The sequence below is a fragment of the Cavia porcellus genome, unplaced genomic scaffold, assembly GCF_034190915.1.
Source record: "Cavia porcellus strain 051 isolate PalLab524CR breed Dunkin Hartley unplaced genomic scaffold, mCavPor4.1 scaffold_16, whole genome shotgun sequence".
NCBI lineage: Eukaryota > Metazoa > Chordata > Mammalia > Rodentia > Caviidae > Cavia > Cavia porcellus.
In genome coordinates, this window is record NW_026947499.1 from 10,425,539 (window position 1) to 10,437,028 (window position 11,490).

The 11,490-nt window shown below is 49.9% G+C and overlaps 1 long non-coding RNA gene across 1 annotated transcript in view; it reads right to left on the reverse strand.

Moving 5' to 3' along the window:
* Positions 1–965: 965 nt before the first annotated feature.
* Positions 966–11,490, reverse strand: part of LOC134470630 (uncharacterized) — a 35,712-nt gene continuing 25,187 nt past the window's right edge. Inside the window, exon 2 of the long non-coding RNA XR_010039632.1 lies at positions 966–9,465. This is a non-coding gene — a long non-coding RNA (uncharacterized LOC134470630). The remainder of the gene's footprint in view (positions 9,466–11,490) is intronic.

Below are 11,490 nucleotides of genomic sequence, written 5' to 3' on the forward strand. Positions count from 1 at the left end.
GTCACATGGACTTTCTGCTTTTAGTTTTTTAAAGAATCGCCATACTGATTGCCACAGTGGCTGTGTTAGTTTGCATTCCCGCCAGTGGTCTGCAGGAATCTCGCCTCCTCCTTCCCTCCGGCCTCAGGGAATTACAGCTTCCTGCTGTTGCTGACCTCTGGGTGGCCTCACCATCTCCTGTCACCCCATCTTCCTTCGCATCTGAGCAACCAATTCCCTGCATTAAATGCTCTCTGTTGTAAATGGTTCCTGACTTCTCCACTTGATCCTGCCTGAAATGACTATGCTTCTCTGGGCCTTGATTTCCCTGTCTATAAAATGGGGATAATAGCATCATTACCTGAGGTTGCTGGGGATCAAATAAGTTAATCCTACTCAGCCTTCAGCTCAGCTTCTGACATATAATATGAGTGATTTTTCCAGCGTGAAGACCCTTTAAACAGCAAAATTAATCCTCTAGTTATACAGAGGCTTATTGTGTTTTACTCTTTCGAAATGCAGTTTCTGGGTGTGCATAGTACTTAAAACACACTCCAGTGGCCCCGCCTACAGTGCTTTTCCATGCTTCTTTATCCTCATGGAACTGGAAATCTAATTCCTGTTCCCTGCTTCATGAATAGCCTGATGGATACAAAGAAAATGCTGAAGTTACAGAATTTCTGGGGGTTCCCGAATGCCCACCGTCACCATGAAGCACAAGCTCATCTTAGAAATCTGTCTTCATAGATGCCTGGTTTACTGATGCCAAATGTCAATGTATCAGGCTGTTGGCTAATTTTAGCTTTCTCACGGACTGTTTTGCAGACGTGTAATTAATACTGCAGCTCCGCAGAGATTCATACGACTCACTGTCTTGTCCTGTGATCGTGAGACCTTGACCACAAGCACTGAGGTTAAAAGCCCCAAAGGCTCCTGTCTTGATTACTTTTCTCCCGTTGCTGAGACAAAATATCAGACACCCAAAATGAAGGAAGGAAAGGTTTATTTAGCTCACAGTTTGTAGAGGTTTCAGTCCATAATTAGCTGGCTGCAAGGCAGGGTGGCATGGCACGGGGGCAACACTTCAAGGCAGCTGCCAGCAAAAGGCCGCCAGAGAAAAGTGGGGAAGAGCGAGCCTCTTTCCCCCCCTTATGCTGCCTGCAGACCAATGTCACAATGTGAGGATATTTACAAAGATCCCGGCTCCCTGCTGAGTCTCTTATTACAGTTCTAAACTGCTCAAGTTGACACAGTGTATCAACCCTAACAGCTCCCAGCCCTCCCTGCTCCCCGCTACTTGTCCCATTAACAGGGATCCTTCTTGGTTGCATCTGAGAATTCTCACAGGGATTCTGTTTTCCTGGCCATGCCTGGGGGGAAATTCTGTAGGGATTTGTGCGATGTCTCGCCTGGTGATACCGTTCAGTTAGCCTCAGAGTCAACAGAGGAGGTGAGATGAGTGTAGCGGATTTCACTGAAGGGTTGGGGATGGTGGGCTGGACCACAGCTCAAGACAAACCTGAGTAATCAACACTGACTTGCTTCAGTCTGGCAGCTACCAGAACCTTCTTCCTGAGCTCTCCGCTGCTGCTGCGTATTCCCGCCATCAAGGTGCCCCTTCTTTCCTCTCATTTAATGTTTGCTTCTTAACCTTCCCTGGGACCTCAGCCTCCAGACTGCAAATTCTCACCACTTTTGCAGGAGTGAACAGTGTTATTTCCACTGGAATTCTTCCCAGGCATAGACGGAGCCGTCTTTGTTTGGAAGATTGCTTTGGGGAGAGTTTGGGGAAGGTGTGCACTTTCTGTCCCCTCACCCCAGTCTCACTCTAAGCTCCAGAGGGTGGAAGGGGAAAGAGAGGGGAAGAGGAGGCGAGGTCTCAGCAGGCTGGAGAGAGGTGGGTGCACGCAAAATCCCAGGAGGTGTCTTGGGATTGGATGTCTTCAGTGGTCACCAGCCATTGCTTATGCTGCACTATTTATATATCTTTGTGAAACATTTGGCTTAAGAGGAGGTTGTTAAATTCTTTATTCTTAAATTTTGTTATTATTTTGATTATATAATCTATAGAGTATAGTGTAACGATGCCGTACCTGCATACAGTGCAGTGAAAAAAGCCTCCTGCTGTGAGTAGATTCGCATGGGAAGCTGAAGCAGAGCTGGTGTGATGCTCATGTAGCTGAGCAGCATCGATGGCACCTGGAGCCCAGGTCCTGGGAGGGCCATGAGGAAATCAATATCTGGCATAAGTGGAAATTTAGGGAGAGGAATATTCTAGAATGTTCCGGAATGTGCGGAAGTCTAGGGGAAAGACTTTTCTCTTCCTCCAGGGATACAATTGATGAGAATTTTATGAAAAGATTGATGAGGAACACAGCCAGAAACAGCTGGCATTCTCAGACTGGGTTATTCAAGGAGAATTTAAATGTAAAGCTAGCTGTGTACAAAACTAAGCAGATTCAGGAACCACCAGGAAACCCCGGCCTAGCCTGGGCTGTCACCAGCCAGGGTCCCTCCGGTCCGGGGGACAAAGCCGGGTTCTTTGCTGGATAAACACTGCCTCTGACCTCGGGGTTGTGCGGGCCCAGGGCGCTTGGGGCGACTGTGGTGCATGCTTTCATTTTTTAATCAATGCTGTAGCAAACTCTTCTACTCTTAGTGGCTTAAACCATGCAGATTTATTGTAACTGTGATCAGAAGCCCAGAATGGGACTCTCGGGGCAAAAATCAACGTGCGGGCAGGGCTGTGCATGTTGTAGGAAACCTGGGGGGATTTGTTTCCTGCCATCTGCTAGAGGCCCCTACATGCCCTGGGCCCGCAGCCAGCAGCCCTACCACCACAAGGTCTTGCTTCTGCTCTCACACAGCCCGGCTTGTCCATGATCTAATCGCCCTCTTAGGAGGGCAGAAGGGGGTGTTAGGGATTAAAAACTAGTGGTCAGTTTAACACCACCTGAACTGAGTCAGCATGGTGCTGAGTATAGATGGCCCACCCCAGGACAGTGGCCAGTAGAAAAGGGGACGTGGAGAGGAAGAGAGGTGCTGTGGGTTCTCCTAAGTGTTGCTGTTTAGAGCCATTGGTTCTCCCAGAGGAGCTCGTCATGCTGGCTTCCCCATGTGAACTGGGCCGTTATCATGGAAGGAGCTCAGGACCTTGTCACTGAGAGTGGCTGCTGCACTCTTCCGGGGAGCCCTGGCCCTTGGTTCGAGTGTTGCTTCTTGGCTCCGGGGCAGCACCCTCAACCTACTGGCACAAATCCTTCACCCCGCTGGCACAGACTGTTTAGCTTCCACTGCTGACCTTCAGGCCTTCCCAGCGCAGATCCCTACAACAGACTTGCATGGGTCACTGTCGTGGGCTCTGGGCCTCCAGGTGGACTCACGGGAGGCACCGTCACGAGCTCTAGGTCTTCAGCTGGACTCACGCAGGACATTGCTGTGGGATCCAGGCCCTCGGCTAGATCTTCTAGGTCTGTAGTGTTGCGGACAGATTTCCTGCACTTTCTTGTATTTAACTCTGGGTGATCATTATAAAATAACGTGACAAATTCTGTGTCCTGTGCACAATTGCTATCCACAACCCTTGACTACAGCAGGTGCGTGGGACACACGAGGCCCCACATGCACTGGTCTCCCACACACTGACCACAGACACACTGCTGGGCGTGTGTCACGCATCCCTCACCCAAATGAGCTTCCTGACGCCAGAGCTGCAGGATTCTCTCCAGCCCCACACTTGGAGCTACGCTCTCTGTACTGTTTGGTGTTGCTACCGTATTTCCAAGCATGTCAGCTCCCCGGCCGTGGGGTAAGCTGCTGACTGTAAAGCAAACACATTCTTTTTCATATCCTGCCGGCAGCCTCCCAGGGGCTATACCCATAGTAGGTGCTCAACAAATGTTGTGGTTGGATGTCTCTCTACTCACAGGGCTGCTTTGTGTGGTTAGGCTGGAGGAAGCATTTGAGGTTTTTTTCCCAAAGGTAGTAAGGAGCTCCTGAAAATGCAAAGCTTACATAGAGAAGTGGGGAAGGCTTTGAACTTCCAGGTTCAAGAAGCGACGGGGAGGGAAGCTTGAAAAATGCAGGTTGGGGGACAGGTGAGATTTCACGGGGAGTTGTGGGCAAGGATTTCTTCTGATTTGTTTCCATCAACACTTTATAATAAAGGCGCACACACACGCTTTCACACGTAGTACCTGTGCCGGATTATCTTTGTAACCCCTGAAGTGTCTAGTACTGTTCTCACACATAGCAGGTGTTAATTAAAACGAGTCACACTAAGCTTGGTAAACCATTTGATCTTGACCACCCTAGGCTCCAGGTTCCCTGTTTGTAAAACAAAAGGGTTAGACCCTCCTAGCTCTGTCTTTCTGTGGTTCGGAGTTTAGAATACGCCATCTTCTCTTCATGGAGACCATTTCCCAGAAGACCTATATTTTGAGGGAAAAGGAGACCAGAAGATTGAAGATTCCTCCTTGCTCTGAGACTTTTAGATTTATAGCTGCTTCTCACAGTTACCAAGCATCTCTGAGCACTAGAGACTGTTTTCAGGCCTTGTGAGTTGCCTTATCAAATCTACAGTAATCCTGTAAGCAAAGCTTCTCTTATTAGCCCCATTTTCCAAGTGAGAAAACTGAGGCTCAGGGAGTCAGCTGGCTAGCCCGAAGTTATACACATATACACATCCCAGGGTAAAAGACATTCCCATACAGAGCCACAGTTTGGTTTTCAGCATTGCTATAACATCATCTGATCCGCAGTCCACTTTCAAATGCCCTTAATGGCCCCAGTAATGATCCATTTATTTCTGCCCAGGATGCAGTCCTGATTTCTGCCCTGCACTGAGTTGTCACTGCACCTTAGCATCCTTTAATCTGAAACATCTCTCAATTCTTCTTTGTCTCTTAGCTTTGACACTTCTGAAATGTTCAGGTTTTGTTTGGGTTTGAATCTTAAACCTCCCCTCAAAGGCTCACATGTTAACGGCTTGGTCTCAGTGCAGTGACATTCAGAGGAGGCACCCCCACAGATAACTGGACTCATCAGCTGATAAGTTCAGACACAGATGAGTCCATACCTGGAGGGATCGTCCAGTTGGAGAAACTAGGTCAGGGAAGGGTATATCTTGTCTCCAACTTTTGTGTGCCTCTCACTCTGGCCACCATGAGGTGAGCAACCTTCTGCATAATGTTGCCAGCCTAAAAACAGTGGAGTCCGCTGACCATGGACTGAAACCCCTTAAACCATGAGCCTCTCCTCCTTTAAGTTACTGTTCTCAGGTATTTTGTCACAGTGGTGGGAAGCTGACTTATTCAGAGCTGTTACTTTACAGAATGCCTTCAGACTGGCCTTCCTGCTGCTTCCCTGCAGCCGATACAGAGTTTGCATTTGGGGCAGCAGTAACGTAGACGGATCCTGCCTTCTCTGTGCATCACACCGGGAGGAACCCGCTCTTGTGTGTGTCATTCCTGGTGAGATTGGTTGCCCATGGTTAGCAGGCGTTTCCGTTGGCAGTCACAGTTTCCCCTTTGTAATGAATGTGTAATTTGTGGGAGACACTTTGCGATTGATGATTATCTTGCTATTTGTCCAGCTAACCAGTTAGTTTTAGCCTCCACAGAAGGCTTTCTAACGCCACCATTCCTGTGACATTTTTGGCTTGGCTTGGCGCCCCCCTTCATTTCCTCGCACTTATTCACCTTGTTATGGACTTGGGGGCCTGTCACAGCCTGTGCCGGTCCGTCTCCCACTGCTCCTCTTTGTCAGGAGAGCTGTCATTGCTCCTTTGTTCTGTCATGAATTCATCTTACCTTTTCACTCTTAGAAAATCCAAAGGGTTTCAATACCTGGAAATATTCAGTTTTAACCAGAAAGGAGAAAACTCTTATTTCTTCTCTTTAGGAGGAGGGTAGGAATCAGGATTTTTAGGAACCATCCCTAGGTCCTTGGGGAGCTTGGGACAACTTCAGGAGCCTCCAGGAGCCAGGCTTTTCCCTGTCCTCCCTCCCCCCCGTCCCTCCGTGCAGGTGATTGGGAGGAGAAGCCAGCATTTGTGCGATTTTCTGGTGGCTGCCATGATTGTGGAGCCTCCCCACCTCTGTTCCTAGTGCTCAGTACCTCTTCTAGAAGTATCAAGTTGATGACCTCCCTCAGGGAACCCCACGAGGGTCACCCAACCTGCCCTCCATCGTCACTGTGCTCAACATCTTTCTCCTTTTTCTCCTAATAAAGTGATGCTGTTGGACACCTACTGTGTGTTTACCATGAACAAGACACGTGCGATCTGTTCCCGAGCTCTTCTGTGGCAAACGTACACCAAACACAGCACAAATAAAGGCAGGCTCTCATTAGTCAGCTTTCTGTTGATGTGATGCAAGAGAAAAATGACACAGAGGAAGAAAGGCCTACGTAGTTCATGGCTTCAGAGGGTTCAGGCCATGGTTAATTGACTCCATTGCTTCTAGGCCTGTGGGGACAGAACTGTCACGGCAGAGGGCGCCTCTGCACACAGCTGCACGGGGGTCTTCAGCAGCTGAGCTCTGGGGAACATTTCAGATCCGGGCCACTGCAGGCACAAATCCTGCTAAGTTTCTACTTGAGGAAAAAAGTGCACACATCTGGTACAAACGAAGACGCTGAGCCCCTCCGGCCAGCAGTCAGGGTCAGGGAGGGTTCAGAAGCTGGACCTCCGGAGGCCACTGTGCCTCCACTGCTCACCCAAGCAGCGTGGCCGAGCCGAGTCTAGAACCGCTCTGGGCTCCTAATATGCAGCTCTGAAGGAGCAGAAACATCCACCCTCTCAGCCCGCCAAAGCCTTAACTTACTACAGTGTGGGACTCTGTCTCCGTGTGAAAATAAGGCCCAGCGGTGTGGACCAGGGAGGAGGGGGCTTCGCAGCACCTGTCACCTTGTCTGCACTGGGACTTTCTGCTCTGTCTCAGGTTCCGTTTCTGACAGCAGGTTTTCCGTCTTGCTCTAGCTCCATCTCAGTGCTTCTGCTGGTTTCTGTCTCCGTGCAAGTCTCAGCCTCACCTCGCGTCACCTCCCGCCGTCCTCTCCTCCCCTCAGGCCTCCCACTCCGCATCCCAGACAGGCTCAGTGACTTGACTCGTCCCCCGAGTGCCGCCTTCTCCTGCCCTCCCACCTCTGCACCCGTCGTTCGTGGGCCCCGGAGCAGTGCTGTCTGGGCTGCTCCCCAAATTTCCACCCACCAGCTTCACCCTGGGTGTAAATGTCACCGTATTCTTTGAAAAGTCCCAACTCCACGGGGCAGGGCATTTTGAGACTTGCTTTCCTGAAGGCTGTGACCTCAATGTTATGTCCCCTGATGACTCCTAAGTTCATATATTGCAACCCTGGTCCCCAATTCTAGGCCAGACATTTTTCCTGCCTCTGCTGTTAAGCTATTGATCCAGCAGCACCCGGCCCAGCCCACTGGGAGCAGAAAAGCATTTTGTCTCAGGGGAGTGGGAGGAGGTCCGTGGGGTGAGCTCTCAACCACATAGATGCTGGTCACTTTCCTTGGTGTGTGCTGACAGTAATCTTAAAGATGGGCCATTTTCCTTTCTGGAACTTTGGCTCTCTCAGCTGTAAAGGCAGGCAGTACTGGAACTCAGTACCTTTCAATTCCCTTCCTTCTCAGACTTGAGGAATCAGGCCTCCTTGTAAGACTCCAGAGAATTTCCCTCTGAAAGGAGCCACCTCTGAAATAGCAATCGCCTTGGTTTCTAGCTCATCCCTGAATGAAGCAGCTGACACATCTTTTTCTGATAGAAATCAGCCATTTGCCAATGCTGCGTCCACACATGCAAAGCTATCTGGCAATTAATTAAATCGGTAAATTATTGTCATACAGATCACATTAGCAGGCCCGAAAGGAGAGATTACATCTTTCAGAAGCAAGCTTAGAAATTAATGTCTGCCATCTTTTGAGGAAGGATTTATTTATTTTTTTTAATCTCTCAACCAGACTAATAGTTTGTTTTCAGTGAAAGCTCCCGGAAAAGATCTATTAAAAACTAGGATTTACCATATGCTGAGTCAGTCTTTTGCGTTCCCGTTCTTTTTCCTGGAGGAATCCAAAGGGCTCCAGATGTCCGGATCTGCAGCACAGGTCTCGCAGCGGAGCGGGTGCTGAGTAACGCCTCCCGTCTGGTCGCTGCAGGGAGCAGCACATGGCGCAGAGGAGGCGGCGGAGGTGCAGGAGTCCGCTCCGGACGGACGGAGTGCGCTCTGTCTCCCTGATCCCGGACAGCTGCTGCCCGGGTGCCCACCACCACGTCACAACACTGCAAGTTTACATTTGTAGGATGAGCCTACCCGGGACCATGGCCAAGCCAACACCAGCAAGGGCTTTGTAGTAGGGTAGCTGTTTTCTTTGGGTTCTCCAGAAGTGGACCCCAAGTGAAGAATTCAAGGGCAATATGGTGCCAGGGACCTTGGGGAGGAAAGAGAGGACAGGAGAAGGAGACAGAAAGGAGAACCTAACAGGTGGGTCACCGGCCAGGGTTAGGGCTGGTAGGGATCACTAGCTGGTTACTGCTGTGGGCAACTGGACTTTCATCCCATCATGCAGATGTGAGAGCTGCTGACAGACATGCACCCCGAATGTGCCACTGAAAGGGGTTGTCCATGCACTGGTCCTATCGTCACTGGGTGTAGGTTGCTCCTGGGGATGTCCTCCGATTCCTCACACTTCCTGGGCAAGGGTAGAGTGTGGGACCTGCGAGGTGCGAGGGAATATCCCACAAGTCCTGGTGTCCGCGAGACCTTCTCTGGACGTGATGTGCCAGCTTTCTCTGCATTTAGCCCCTGGAGGATGCTAACGGAACCCCCTCCAGGATCCTGCAGGGGGAGTCTGTAAGCTTGGGCCTGAGCTCAGCATCAGAATCCTGCTCCACCTTCTGGCCACAGTCATGGGCTCAGGGCGAGCACACTGGTAATTCTCGAACAAGCAGAGGAGACTTGGGAATGAGCTCTGCTCTTCTGAGGGAGATTCCAAAGGCTTTTTTGGAAGGCCTGTCTCTGGATTGGGAGCGGTCGGGGCCACTCACTTTAAGGCCTCAAAGGAGAGGTAGGTGGGAAGATGGAGCCAGCTGCACAGAAGTCAGGAGAGGAAATCAAACTCTCTCCGTGGTGGCGCTGGATAGAGCCTGGGCCCTTCCGGGGACTTTGCTAACTGCAGCCAAGGAATCCCCTGACTATTTACTCCAATATGAGAGTTTCACTGTTTGCAACTCTAACCCCCCAGGTGATTCCCACGAGCGCAGCAGTTTGAGTGGAGGCTGGGGAGGGAGGACTGGGCTTCCTTCCATGCTAGCGGCTGGAGGATGACACGTGGGGTCTGTCTTGGGGCCCCAGGACAGCAGGGACTGTGCACCTTCCCTCTGGCTTAGTCTTACAGCATTGAGAGGTTTCATTCCTTTCTGAGCCTTGGTTTCCTGAGGCTTAATACTAGGCAGCTTTCCAGTTACAGGAACAAAATACCTGTAATTTAAGAGAAGAGGTTTATTAGGCTCATGGTTTCAGAGGGTTCCGTCCAAGGTCAGCTGGCTCCAAGGCGGAAAGGGCGGGGGGGGGGGGGGGAAGCTGCTCACAGCATGGTAGCCAAGAAACAGACACAGAGAACGGGGAGCTGGGGACGGAAACACAGCCTTCCAGGCCACATGCTCAGCGACTGTCTTGGTTACCTTTCTCTCATTCCTGGACAAAATACCCGAGGCCCCAAATTAAGGAAGGAAAGATTTATTTAGCTCAGAGTCTGTGGAGGTTTCAGGCCATCATAGCTGGCTCCGAGGCAAGGCGGCATGGCACAGATGCATCACTTCATGGTGACAGAAGGCAGCAAACGCAGCAAGAGTAAAAGCGGAGAAAAACTATCCTCTTTCTCCTTAGACTATCCAAACTACCGCCCTTGGGTGGGTAAAGCTCCCACAGTATCTCCCTGCCCTCCTCTCCCACAAGATGAGAGGTTTACAAAGCAAGGAGCCTGCGCTGGGCTGAGCTGCTTAAACTCCTGAATTGCTCAAGTTTGCATATTTAGTTAATACAAGTTGATACAATGTGTCTGCTATTACAGCCACAGAGCTCCAGCCAGGCCCACCTGGAACAGCACATTCAGCCAGGAGCTCCTCCCAGAGTCTGCTCAGTGAGGAGTACAGCCCCCCACAATTCAGTCACCTGCCGAACATGAGACTTTTGGGTAACATTTTAAATCAAAACCAAAACAGTATGAAAACACCAGCCACCTGGGGTTGCTCAGAAGGGAAGAGGTACCAGCCCCAGCACACGGTCTGTGTCCAGGAAATGCCTGTGCTGAGGGTGAGTCCTGGTATGGAGAGGTGTGGGCGCGAGGCTCAGAAGCCTTAAGGATGGGGACGCTTCGGGACTCAGCGGACAGCGCTTCCAGGAGTTCATCGTCTTTGTAATCAGATAAGTGAGATTTTCTTTGCACCAATAGTTAACTTTGTGTGTGTGTGGGGGGGGGGGGATTAAGGAAGAGGAGGAGGAGAAGAAGGAGAAGAAAAAGCCACCCATGTTCACCAATACCGGGGTCACCATATGGCCAAGATGCCCTTCACATACCCCCTGGCCTCAGACTTCTAACGGTGGGGCTCGGGCGTTGGTTTCCGTGACTGCTTGCCTTCTTAGTGGAGTATTTTTTTGCATATTTAGTTAAACAGTAGCGCATAACACTTTGGTATAATCAGAAGACAACAAAGCTCTCTTTTAAAAACACAAATGAGGTTCGATTTCCCTGATCTACTAAATTATCAACTGATTCATTTTTTTCTGAATATAAAATAAGCTTTCGTGATTTTCCACAAAAGGTATAACTCACAGAAATGGCCTCTCTTTCTCTCTCTGTGTCCTTATCTCTCCCTCTTTCTTCTCCTATTCCTTCCTTCTGTCCTTCCTTGCTTCTCCTCCTCTTTTTCTCCTCTTCCTCCTCTTTTTTTTTTTTTCTGGTACCGGGGATTGAACTCACGACCACGCACTTGCCAGGCAGGCGCTTATGCCGCTGAGCTGAGCTAAATCCCCGGCCCCTGTCCTCCTCCTCTTTGATACACGGGTTTTATTGGACAGTCTTCTTTGTTGTTTTCGTGTTTAAATCTTCACACACGTCACCCCCCACGACCCTCCCCTTCCTCTTCCTCCTCTCACGGAGTGACAGTCACCCTCTACTGGGAACCAGTTTTCCTAACCATTATTTATTTCTCATTACTAAAGTGATACAGGTCCTTAGTAAAAATTCAATTACAGAAATCTGCAATTCAGTGTCTGTGCTTTCTACACTCACCCGTTATGGCACTCCTAAACCAGACATATTTACTTTTAGCTTTTCTGTGCATAAACTTACCGCAGCGTGTGTTCTCTGTTGTGTGTGAATGCGTACTCTTTCATATCTCCTTCTAGCCATTGGAAATTCACCCCTTTGACTGATAGCCATTCACAAGGCATAGAAATGCTGCGTCACGTGGAAAGGCACGTCTTAATTTCAAAAAGCAATTT